Source organism: Aquarana catesbeiana, linkage group LG09 (assembly GCF_042186555.1).
Source record: "Aquarana catesbeiana isolate 2022-GZ linkage group LG09, ASM4218655v1, whole genome shotgun sequence".
Classification (NCBI taxonomy): domain Eukaryota; kingdom Metazoa; phylum Chordata; class Amphibia; order Anura; family Ranidae; genus Aquarana; species Aquarana catesbeiana.
This window is the reverse complement of record NC_133332.1, coordinates 59,899,295-59,911,714: the sequence shown is the minus strand read 5'-3', so window position 1 is coordinate 59,911,714 and position 12,420 is coordinate 59,899,295.

Genomic DNA, 12,420 nt, shown 5'->3' with positions numbered 1-12,420 from the left:
AAAAAAAATTATTCGGTTACATCAGCATGAGGTGCTTGGTAGCTGGTGGTGATCCAAGACTGATTCATTTTTATGAAGGTCAGTCGATCGACCGAGTCGGTGGACAGACGCACCCTGTGATTGGTTACCACGCCTCCAGCAGCACTGAATGTGCGTTCCGAAAGAACGCTGGATGCTGGACAGGCCAGTAGCTCAATTGCATACTGTGCAAGCTCTGGCCAGTGATCCATCCTCAAGACCCAGTAACCCAGAGGATTTTCGGTGGGAAAGGTGTCCAAGTCTGATCTTGCCCCTAGGTATTCCTGCACCATGTAAAACAGACGCTGGCGATGGTTGCTGGAACCGATCATACCTTGGGGCTGCGGACCAAAAAATTGTCTGAACGCATCGGTCAGACGGCCACCTTCTCCACCGCTCCTTCTTTGACTGACCGAAGCCTCAGCAACACGTTGTCCAGAAACAGGAGTTTGTAACCTCCCAGTCTCTGGGAACGCGTTGCACAGACCTTTCTGCAAGGCCTCCCGAAGATGTTTCATTCTCTGCTTCCTCTGCGATGGCAAGATAAGGTCCGCAACCTTACCCTTGTAACGTGGATCAAGGAGGGTTGCCAGCCAGTATTGGTCCTTCTCCTTGATACCACGAATACGAGGATCCTTCCGCAGGCTTTGCAGGATCAGGGAGGCCATGCAGCGTAGGTTTGCTGAGGCATTCAGTCCGGAGTCCTCTGGGTCACTAAGGATGACATGGTCCGCAGCCACCTCCTCCCAGCCACGTACAAGTCCATGTGTTTCTTGGGACTGATCCCTTAAAGACTGCTGCTGATGCTGAGTGCCAGGCTCCACCTCCATACTGACACAATCTTCCTCCTCCTCCTCCTCGTCCTCTTCCTGTGTGATCGGCAGGCACGCAGGAACACTGTCTGGATAAAGGGGGCCTTGAGAGCTAAGGAAGTCCTCCTCTTCCTGCCTCTGTTCTACCTCAAGTGCTCTGTCCATTATTCCACGCAGCGTGTGCTCCAACAGGTGGACAAGGGGGACAGTGTCACTGATGCATGCACTGTCACTGCTCACCATCCTCGTGGCCTCCTCAAATGGTGACAGGACAGTGCATGCATCCCTGATCATGGCCCACTGGCTTGGGGAAAAAAAAACAAGTTCCCCTGACCCTGTCCTGGTGCCATAGTCGCACAGGTACTCATTGATGGCCCTCTGCTGCGTGTGCAGCCGCTGCAGCATGGCCAACGTTGAGTTCTACCTGGTGGGCATGTCACAGATTAGGCGGTTCTTGGGCAGGTTAAACTCCTTTTGGAGATCCGTCAGCCGAGCACTGGCATTATATGACCGGCGGAAATGCACACAGACTTTCCTGGCCTGCCGCAGGACATCCTGTAAGCCCGGGTACCTGCCCAAGAACCGCTGCACCACCAAGTTAAGGACGTGAGCCAAACAGGGCACATGGGTCATTTGTCCCTGTCGGAGGGCAGAGAGGAGGTTGGTGCCATTGTCGCAAACCACCATTCCTGCCTTAAGTTGGCGTGGCGTCAACCACCTCTGAACCTGCCCCTGCAGAGCTGACAGAACCTCTGCCCCAGTGTGGCTCCTGTCCCCCAAGCACACCAGCTCAAGCACCGCATGGCATCTTTTGGCCTGCGTACTTGCGTAGCCCCTTGAACGGCTACAGAGCACCGGTGGTTCCGAGGACAAAGCACAGGAAGAGGCCATGGAGGAAGAAGAAGAGGAGGGGGTGGAGGAGAGAGGTGTGTCACAATCATTAGCATTTTGGAGGCGTGGTGGCGGGACAACCTCCAACACTACTGCACCTTGTCCTGCATCCTTCCCAGCTGCCAGCAGAGTCACCCAATGCGCCGTGAAACTTAAGTATCGTCCCTGTCCATGCCTGCTGGACCATGAGTCAGCGGTAATATGCACCTTACCGCTGACTGCCCTGTCCAGCGAGGCATGGACATTGCCTTCCACATGCCGGTAGAGAGCCGGAATCGCCTTCCGTGAGAAAAAGTGGCGTTTGGGTACCTGCCACTGAGGAACCGCACATTCCACAAACTCATGGAAGGAGGCAGAGTCTACCAATTGAAAAGGCAGCAGTTGAAGTGCTAGCAATTTTGCCAAGCTAGCATTCAACCGCTGGGCATGTGGATGGCTGGGAGCAAACTTCTTTCGGCGGTGCAGCAGCTGGGGCAGGGAAATTTGCCTGGTACAATCTGACGTCGGTGTACCAAAAGCAGATTGCCCACAAGTACTTGGCTGTGACACACCTAATTCTACACCTTCATTCCTCTCAGTGCAGGTCTCAGAGAGGACTGAAGGTCTAGTGGGGTTGGAAATCTCAGCTGATGAGGAGCAAGCAGAGGTCCTCTTTGTTCTTTGGTGTGGGTCTTTTAGATACGCTTGCCAACGAACTGCATGGCAGGTCAACATATGTCTGGTCAAGCATGTGGTACCCAAGCGGGAGATGTTTTGGCCACGCGAGATACGCTTAAGACATATGTTGCAAATAGCAGCGGTGCGATCTGATGCACTCGTCTCAAAAAAGGCCCACACCAAAGAACTTTTTGAATAACGCGCAGAGACTGCAGCCCCCTGCACATGTGGATCTTTGGGGTGTGATGCAGTCAATGTGCTGCCCTTAGGCTGGCCCCTGGAGGGCATCCTGCCTCGTTGGTGATGTGCCGCCTCCTCCTCCTCCTCCTCGCTCTCCTATCAGGCACCCACGTTGAGTCAGTGACCTCATCATCCCCTCCCTCCTCATCACTGGAGCAAACCTGGCAGTATGCTGCAGCAGGGGGAGCATGACTGCCAGATTGCTGTCCTTCTTGGGCACCCCCTCTGTCCGTGCTCATGTTACTGCCTTCATCGAGCTCAGTATCATCATCAGAGCCTTCCAAACGCTGGGCATCCTCCTGGAGCATGTACCCAACACTGTGGTCAAACAGTTCGAGGGACTCCTCAGGAGGACATGGTGGGGCTAGGGAAGGAGTCACTGATTATATTGAGCCGAGGGAAGAGGCCGCTGCTTTGCCAGACAAAGTACCCTGGGCATGGGTGAGAGAGGATGAGGAGGATGAGGACGGCTTGGTCATCCACTCGACCAAGTCTTCCGCATGTTGCGGCTCAACACGGCCAGCTGCCGAAAAAAAGGCCAAGCGTGTCCCACGGCCACGTGCTGATGAGGATGCACCGTCTCCACGACCAGCACAAGACACAGAGCCTGCTTGCCCTCTCTTATTGGCTTGTGACTGTCTGCCTCTCCTTCTTGGCCTTCCAGACATACTAATGGCCTGTAGCTGCACTAAGCTGGGATCTATATATATATATATATATATATATATATATATATATATATATATACTGATACTGCAGCTAGCAAAATCAACTGCCTGCCTGTAGTATGAGAACACCACCAGCCTTCTACAGGTAGCTTTAGCTGAACACTGTGAGGTGGACGCACCCCACTAACTTGTAGTTTTAGCTGAACACTGTGAGCAGGACGCACTGCACTAACTGTAAATAGTCTAGTTGCCTGACTGTGGTACTAATAGGATCAAAAGAACACCAGCAATTTTCTTCAGGTAGCTGTATTTACTGTAACAAGACAAGCCTGCCTGTCAGTAAGAAGATATCAGGAACGGATCTAGCTGAACACTGTGAGCAGGACGCACCCCACTAGCTTGTAGGTTTAGCTGAACACTGTGAGGTGGACGCACCCCACTAACTTGTAGGTTTAGCTGAACACTGTGAGCAGGACGCGCCCCACTAACTTGTAGTTTTAGCTGAACACTGTGAGCAGGACGCACTGCACTAACTGTAAATAGTCTAGCTGCCTGACTGTGGTACTAATAGGATCAAAAGAACACCAGCAATTTTCTTCAGGTAGCTGTATTTACTGTAACAAGACAAGCCTGCCTGTCAGTAAGAAGATAACAGGAACGGATCTAGCTGAACACTGTGAGCAGGACGCACCCCACTAGCTTGTAGGTTTAGCTGAACACTGTGAGGTAGACGCACCGCACTAACTTGTAGGTTTAGCTGAACACTGTGAGCAGAACACACCCCACTAACTTGTAGTTTTAGCTGAACACTGTGAGCAGGACGCACTGCACTAACTGTAAATAGTCTAGCTGCCTGACTGTGGTACTAATAGGATCAAAAGAACACCAGCAATTTTCTTCAGGTAGCTTTATATACTGTAACAAGACAAGCCTGCCTGTCAGTAAGAAGATAACAGGAACGGATCTAGCTAAACTGAATACAGTGTATATATATATATGCAACACCTGGGATGCATATATATACACAATACACTGTAAGTGTAGCTAACTGACTGACTGTCCTGCCTAATCTAGCTAACTCAAATGAAATGACACTGTCTCTCTCTCTCTCTATCTCTCAGCACACAGGAACACACTGCACAGGGCCGCCGTGCAGGTGGCCTTATATAGTGTGGGGCGTGTACTAAATCCCCTGAGCCATAATTGGCCAAAGCCTCGTTGGCTTTGGCCAATTACGGCTCTCTGTTCAGGCGGCGCTGTGATTGGCCAAGCATGCGGGTCATAGTGCATGCTTGGCCAATCATCAGCCAGCAATGCACTGCGATGCCGCAGTGAATTATGGGCCGTGACGTGCCACACGAATTTGGCGCGAACGGCCCATATCGTTCGCAATTCGGCGAACGACCGAACAGCCGATGTTCGAGTCGAACATGGGTTCGACTCGAACACGAAGCTCATCCCTAGTGTCAAGTAGCCCCAATGTATCCTGTCAAACTCTTTTTCTGCGTCCAATAATAGGAGCAGAGATGGGGTTATTGAGGATTCAGACATATGCATTAGGTTGACAATTCTGCATGTAGCGTCAGGAGCTTGTCAACTTGCAACAAAACCAACTTGATCTTGTTGTATGAGTTTGGGGAGAAAACTACGAGTCTATTAGCAAGCATTTTTGCATAGATATTTGAATCAACATTTAGAAGGGGAGATGGGTCTAAAATGTTGCGGGGAGTCTGGGTTTTCCCTGGCTTTGACAATGTAACAATCGTGGCAGATAACCGTTCAGAAGGAAATTATGCTTTAGATACAGCAGCTCTTAAAACTTGAAGCAAATGGGGTTTTAGGATGGTTTGGTACGCTCAATAGCATTCTGAGGAGAAGCCATCAGGGCCTGGAGATTTATTTTATGGGAAGGATTTAATCTTATTTAAAAGCTCTGTTTCAGTAGATGGAGCGTTAGCCTGGGTTCACACATGTGCGGTGCGAATTGAAGCTCAGGTTTCACTGGGAAGATAAAAATCTCCTGTTCAAAGGCTCGTCTGCGTTAGCTCAGGATCAGTGAGCAGGGAGAGGGGGAGGGAGGGGGAGGTGTAGTGAGGAGAAGGAGAAAATCCATGCTCAGAACGCAATGCAACTGCGAAGCAGATGTGTTCCCATAGAAGATAAGGGGCTCGTAATTCGCACCGCAATGCCCAGAAAACGCACACGTTTTTTGTGCAATGCACAGTGCGAATGCAACGCACATATGTGAACCAGATGCATTCATATGAATGTATTTTAAAATGTCCTGCGAATTAGATGCGGTGTAAGCCGCATCTAATTCGCATAGGTTTGAACGGGGGCTTAAGGAAAGAAAGGTCACCTGGAAATAATCTGGGAAATTATCTGGAATCTAAGAATGTTTGTATAAATTCAGAAGTCGTTTGAGGGATTAGCAGGGTCGTCTTTCAAGTTATAAAGGTGAGGTGACTATAAAAAGCTCTGAGAGCGTTGCCTATGTCTTTTGGGTTGGTTAATTTGTCACCCGTTGTAGGATGAATTAAAAAAGGTATTTTTTGTTTTATAGATTTTTCCTTCACCTGTCATGCTAGTAGCTTATCGACTTTATTACCATGATGGTAAAGGTTTGCTTTCAGCCTTCTCAGATAATTGTTGTACTGCGGAATAAGTTAAATGTGCAAGTCATGTCTAGCCGGGGTGAGCTTGGAACTTGTTTTATAAGTTTGTGCTTTTTTGTTTTAACCTTTCTAGTTCCTTAATTTGGGAGAGTATGTTTTCTTCAACCTGCTGATTCTGCTGCTTCTTTACATTACTGTTTAATTTTAAAAGAACCCCTCTAATATAGGCTTTGTGCGTGTTCCACACAATGAAGGGATCCGCAATGGAAAAGGAATTGAGTTTAAAGAATTCTGTAAGTGATGCAGACATTTTTCTATGGTGGTCTGGATGTTCTAATGAGAAAACATAATTTCTCCAATGGTTAGCCCTTGTTTCCATGTGGGTACCTTCCAAAATCATCAACACTGGATCGTTGTTGGACCACATAATATCATGGATATTGGAGGAGCTAATATTTTGCAATAGAAATGTATCCACTAAAAAGATATCTTTTCTTGAGTATAATCTGTGGACTTGCAAAAAGAAAGAATAGTCTCTCTCAGTGGAGTGTTGACATCTCCAGGGGTCGAACAGACTGTTCGTTGACATGAAGTGTGATGACATTGCTCCAATGTGGTGCCTTTGTGTAGAGTCAGACACATCTAGATGTTTATTTGGAATGGTGTCACCAAAGAGGATAAGAAAGCCCTGTCGTATCGATGAGATAAGTTTCCATACTCTCTTCAAAGAGGCAATTTGTTTTTCTTTGGGTAGATAAACATTGGCTATCGTATATTTAACTCCATCGATTTTGAAAACAAGAATTGCGTACCTGCCCAGATTATCAAGCTCTGAGTGAATATGTTGGAATGATATCTTCTTAGGTGCGTTAGAGCAGTAGAATGTTGGGACGTGAAAGTGGAAGAAGTTTGGAGATTTTTATGCCTGAAAAGGAGTCTCTTGCAAAGTATGTCACATTGTAGAGATCGGGCCTCTTTATATACGATTTGTCTCTTGGCTGGACTATTAAGTCCTCTTACATTGAAAGATGTAATTTTAAACACCATAGTGACTGGTATGCAAAGTAGTATCAACAAGATACCTGGGCAGTGATTTATGTCCCGGATAAGAGGTGTTCAGGAGGAACATTCGGCTGGATAGCGATGAACAGTGTCCTGGACAGTGAAAGATTTAAACTAGAAATAGACTAGAAATAGAAAATGTTAGAATTGTGTTCCACCAGTTGTACACAACAGAGTACAATTAAAAAGCTGGTGGGTAACAATAAAAAAGTATAATTCTTGTGCGGTGGTTAACCGTTATATTAAAGGGAGTGACAAAAGCAGAACTACTGAGAAACAGGAGCTTATTTTACATTATGTTAAAAAAGTGTGAATTAGTTGTGCGCTACTATGTAAGACTGCATAGATGTGCTACAAAACAAAAAGGAAAATGAACTGCTGCACCATTCAAATAGTGAATCTCCTATCACTCAAAAATGCACATAAAAGAAAAAAAAAACAATTGTGCACTGTTCATCATATATCAATGAAACACTCAGAAATTCCTCTGGTAGATGCATAAAAACCAAATGGTATTACGTTAGTGCATATAAAACAGGTGTGAAAATATTTAAATGTGTATACAAATCCACTTTAAAGCAAATAATCCCAATAGTGAAAGAAATATTGTGACATCCATCCATATGGATACAACAATGTGTCAAAGACCAATCATCACCCGACACCTATAGGTGAAATGCCCACTTGCCTCACTTTATGACCCATTACAGGTCATATTGCGCCTTTTAGATCCTGTCTGGTGGACTTGGTGTACCTTCGGATGGATCACCTGCTCTTATGCTCTACCCTTTAGTTAGGGGAACCTTGGCTAGGATTTGGGTCACACAATATATAAAAAAGAATGTGCTTATAGCATAATATGTATAACAAATAAGGTATAGTTTAGTGGTTAAAAACACCTAAAAGAACGTTTCTTGTCAGTAGCATTTACAATCCAGGGCCAAAAACAGCGGCTGTATTCCTCCTCACCACACCGTAAATTATGTCACTGTCTCTAACTGACGCGTTGCGTCACCTGTCACGTGACTCCCTCAAAATAGAGAGTCTAGTGACGAGCGGCAGCTTTATGTAGCTGCGGTATGTATGTGTATCCATTGCCATAGTGACATGGGCGATTCATCAGAAATTATTCCAACAGTTTACAGCATTGGTTATTACATAAAAACATTAAAAAATGAATAAAAACACAGTACACTCACAGACAGGTGTAAACTGTGCACATTCTTATCTAGATTCAAGGTCCCTTCACTAACAAATAAAATAAAAATGGCAAACCTCTCTAATATCCATTTAAGGGCTCAGGATTAACCACTTCAATACCAGGCACTTAGACACCTTCCCGCCCAGACCAATTTTCAGCTTTCAGCGCTGTCGCAATTTGAATGACAATTGCGTGGTCATGCTACACTGTACCCAAACAAATTGTTTATCATTTTGTTCCCACAAATAGAGCTTTCTTTTGGTGGTATTTGATCACCTCTGCGGTTTTTATTTTTTGCGCAACAAATAAAAAAAGACCGAAAATTTTGAAAAAAAACAAGTTTTTCTTTGTTTCTGTTAAAACTTTTTTGTAAATAAGTACGTTTTCTTCTTCAATGACGGGCACTGATATGGCTGCACTGACGGGCACTGACGGGCACTGATACGGCGGCACTGATGGGCACCGATGAGGTGGCACCAATGAGGTGGCACTGATGAGCTGGCACTGACGGGCACTGATGATGGGCACTGATAGGCGGCACTGATGGGCACTGATAGGCGGCACTGATGGGCACTGATAGGTGGCACTGGTATGCGGCACTGATGGGCACTCATAGGTGGCACAGATGGGTACTTATAGGCGGCACTGATGGGCACTCATAGGTGGCATTGATGGGCACACATAGGTGGCATTGATGGTTACTTATGGGTGGCACTGATAGTTGGCACAGATGAGCATGGATGGGCACTGATAGATGGGCACTGATGGGCACAGATGGGCACTGACAGGTGGCATGAATGGACACTGATGGGTGGCACTGATGGCACTGCTTGTTTGCAGTGATGCCCCTAAGGGTGGCATTGCTGGGCATCACTTTAACATAATGGTGCCAATCAGTGCCCATTTGTGGGCACTGATTGGCACAGATTTGGCACACTGGGCACATGTGGATGGCCATGGGGTACATACCTGGCCATCCACATGTTGCTCCTTCCCTGGTGGTCCTAGTGGCGATCCCTGGTGGTCCAGTGTGGTGATCTGCGGGGGGGTTGCGCTGATAAACAATCAGCGCAGACCCCTCCTGCCAGGAGAGCCTGTCAGACGCGAGTGAGGAAGAGCCGATCAACGGCTCTTCCTATTGACAGCGTGATCAGCCGTGATTGGACACGGCTGATCACGTGGTAAAGAGCCTCCGCCGGAGGCTTTTTACCAAGATCAGTGTAGCGGTGTGTCAGACTGACACACCGCTCCACCGATCGCCGCGATGCGCGCCCCCGGGGGCGCGCTGCGGCATGTTATCCTGCTGGATGTCATATGACGTCCAGTCAAGATAACAGAACCACTTCCCGGACGTCAATCCGCTATAGAGCGGGCGGGAAGTGGTTAATAATGAACATAGAATAAATGTAGTTTAAAATGCACAACATATAACTACTGTTTTGTTATAATTATTTATCCATACGAAATGTATAATGTGTTAGACGTGTAAATGCAAAACTTGGAGGCTAACATAAAGAGCACCATCTAGTGGGGGAAAAATGGTACTGTCAATAGGAGAAGAAAAAAGCTGAAATATGATACATTTTTTGCTTTGGGGTCTAAACTTTAATGCTTTCTCTAAAATGTTTCAAAAAGTACGGCACCTTTAAATAAATATCTATAATATCTCCAAACTGTTCCCACAAGGTTGGGAGCATGAAATTGTCCAAAATGTCTTGGTATGCTGACGCCTTAAGAGTTCCCTTCACTGGAACTAAGGGGCCAAGCCCAACCCCTCAAAAACAACCCCACACCAGAATCCCCCCTCCACCAAATGATTTGGACCAGACACAAAGCAAAGTCCATATAGACATGGATGAGTGAGTTTGGGGTGGATGAACTTGACTGGCCTGCAGAGTCCTGACCTCAACCCAATAGAACACTTTTGTGATGAATAAATGTAGTTTAAAATGCACAACATATAACTACTGTTTTGTTATAATTATTTATCCATACAAAATGTATAATGTGTTAGACGTGTAAATGCAAAACTCGGAGGCTAACATAAAGAGCACCATCTAGTGGGGAAAAATGGTACTGTCAATAGGAGAAGAAAAAAGCTGAAATATGATACATTTTTGCTTTTGAGTCTAAACTTTAATGTTTTCTCTAAAATGCTTCAAAAAGTACGGCATCTCTAAATAAATATCTATAATAAATATGAAATGTTTTCTATAATGGGATTGCAATTTATTAGAAATTCTCTTTTGGCAATAAAATAAAGCGGTATTAAACTTAAAAACAAACACTTAATATGTTGCAGCTTACCAATTCTTAGATGTGATAGCTGCTATAGTTTTCTTTGTAGGCTTTCTTTCTATCTAAATTTGCTAGTACATCTAACACTCCCCTCCCCCCTAAATGACAATGTTGCTGTCCAAGTTTGCCTCCTGTGCTCCTTCATCCAGAGTATAGGCACTCTAATACAGGAGGTGTGTTACTGTACAGATCACCAGGTGAAAACAGAGGGGAAAAAAAAAATAAAAATAAAACTAATACAGCCACCACATCTAATGAAGCTGCTGTATAGACTATAGTGTCAAAAGTATTGTGATGCCTGCCTTTACACATACATGAACTTTAATGGCATCCCAGTCTTAGTCCATAGGGTTCAATATTGATTTGGCCCACCATTTGCAGCTATAACAGCTTCAACTCTTCTAGGAAGTGCATTTGTGAGGTCAGGCACTGATGTGGATGTGAAGGACTGGCTCGCAGTCTCTGCTCTAATTCATCCCTAATGCGATCCATCGGGTTAAGGTCAGGATTCTGCACAGGCCAGTTAAGTTCCTCCACCTCAAACTCGCTCATCCATGTCTTTATGGACCTTGCTTTGTGCACTGGTGTGCAGCCATGTTGGAACAGGAAGGGGCCATCCCCAAACTGTTCCCACAAGGTTGGGAGCATGAAATTGTCCATGACGCCTTAAGAGTTCCCTTCACTGGAACTAAGGGGCCAAGCCCAACCCCTGAAAAACAACCCCACATCATAATCCCCCCTTCACCAAATGATTTGGACCAGTGCACAAGGCAAGGTCCATAAAGACATGGATGATCAAGTTTGGGGTGGAAGAACTTGACTGGCTTGCAGAGTCTTGACGTCAACCCAATAGAACACCTTTGTGATGAATTAGCGCGGAGACTGCGAGCCAGCCTTTCTCATCCAACATCAGTACCTGACCTCACAAATGTGCTTCTGAAAGAATGGTCAAACATTCCCATAAACACACTCCTAAACCTTGTGGACAGCCTTTCCAGCTTTTATATTTTATTGAGGGGATTTAACTTGGATAGCAATAGGGTAGATATGGGATGCCCACTTGATTGAAGAATAAGGTTTCAGGGACAAACTATATACACCTGCAATATATACATCTTACTCACTTCACCTCCAGCACATTCACTTAGTTGCAAACTATCTCTTCCAACACCAGATAGCACTGAGATGCAGGCCTGACACTGGCTCAGCCATGCCTAAAGGAAATGCCCATTGCAGGCCCCTTTAGTGTAGCAAAAAAAAAAAAGTGTAGTCCTATTGCTAGCTGTCCCACGTGGCTACTGATCCGAGCACCACCTCTTCAGGCCCTGCCTGGCTGCAGCTGCCTCTTTCCACTGCCAGTGCCACCACAATACTCTAAACTGGCTCTGCACCCATCCCAGACTGCTTGTACCCAGTCCTCTCAGGCATGCCTCCCAGTCCTCCTGCTTGTGTGTCACTCACCAGCCCTCCTGGCTGATCCTTGTTCCTCCTGGAGACTTGCCTGGCAGTGCTCTCCTGCTGTCCTCTTCTTGCTCCTGTGCCTCTTGTCCAGGACACCTCCATGGTTGTAGGATGGTCCCGTCTGCACCCCAGCCCAGACCCAAGGTCACCCCCTAGACTGTGGAGATCCCTTAAGGCCACAACAGCCTAACACCCCAACTCCATCTTCCACCCGAACAAACTCCTCCCCAACTGGGCGGACCCTGAGTATTTGAGGAGGACTGCCCCTGCCAACCCAAGTTGGGGATTGGTCAGGGCCCTCAGAATACTCCAGGCAGCTCCACCTCACCTCTACCCCTATCTTTCCAGAAGATTCTAGCATGTTTTGGAAATAAGTAGGTCTCAGTGATACTGCCTGTGAGTCATCCAGCTCTCCCTGGATCTCTGCCTCCCAAGAAACAAAACAAGCAGGCCTGGCTGCCAGCCAAGCCAGCAATAAAGTTGCCTACACTGACAAA